The following is a 973-nucleotide window of genomic DNA, read 5'->3' on the forward strand; positions in this document are numbered from 1 at the left end:
ATGTCATATTTAGCTCTGAGTATAAAGTTGTAGAGCCCTTGTCTACATCCACTATTTACAGCCACCATTTCTCTCCAGCTGCTCTCAGACTTCAGGCTATAGTAAATAGTAGTAATACCGCGTCGTTTTATTGTTCGTGGTATAAGGAATGGGCGTGAGACTCTTTCCACAATATTCTATCTTCTTGCAACCTTAGTGAATATTAAGTTAATGATAGTGGTATGTCTGCTTTTATTGGAATAAGGATGATAACTTCTATCGTTATTATTATGACATTTGCATTGTGTTTTTAGATGTGTTTGAAGGAAAATCAGCACAGCTTGTTTTGTTATGGTTGTAGTTGTTTTATATAGTCGTTCAAGCGTGGAAACAGTTGATATTATTGTCATTATGTTAGATTACTATAATTGTAATGGTTGCGAGAACTCTAGTAATAATAATAGTGGTAATAGTATCTTCAATATAATAAGTTGCTAATCAAATTAACAATTATCATTTTAAGTCAATACTTACTGGAAGTACAATTAATTTATTAAGCATGGTACTATGAAATAATATGTTTCATTTCAAACCTGTTCTGAAATCCACATTCAAACCAAGAGAAAAGATATTTTCATTTCGTGACCTCCATTATCTGCCACTCAGCATCGCTCCTCGTACCTTCTTTTTTGCGAATCAGCCCACAAAAGCAGGCAGCCGTGCCACGTGTCCGACCCTCGCCCTGCCACCGCGACGCATCAACTGTGCCCTCCCTTGTAACCATTTTTTGCTGCCGAAAGGGTGTCTATTTTTTGTGCCTTGTCTTCGGTCTTTTTATTTACATGTTTATATAGTTTTTTTTCCCACGGTAAAAAAGGATGGTATTCTGTTAGTTTATTATCGCCCACGGTTGTAAGTTTTAAGATTAAACCCACAACGATTGTTCCTTATTATGCACGACACGTCTGGCGTATTATCTGGATGCGAAAGGCTC

The 973-nt window shown here is 36.7% G+C and overlaps 1 protein-coding gene across 1 annotated transcript in view; it reads left to right on the top strand.

Annotated features, from left to right (window-relative positions):
- Window positions 1-973, top strand: part of LOC119585617 (potassium channel subfamily K member 10-like) — a 16,240-nt gene that overhangs the window by 12,904 nt on the left and 2,363 nt on the right. The gene's annotated exons all lie outside the window — the stretch shown is intronic.

This window comes from Penaeus monodon, chromosome 20 (genome assembly GCF_015228065.2).
Source record: "Penaeus monodon isolate SGIC_2016 chromosome 20, NSTDA_Pmon_1, whole genome shotgun sequence".
Taxonomy (NCBI): Eukaryota; Metazoa; Arthropoda; class Malacostraca; order Decapoda; family Penaeidae; genus Penaeus; species Penaeus monodon.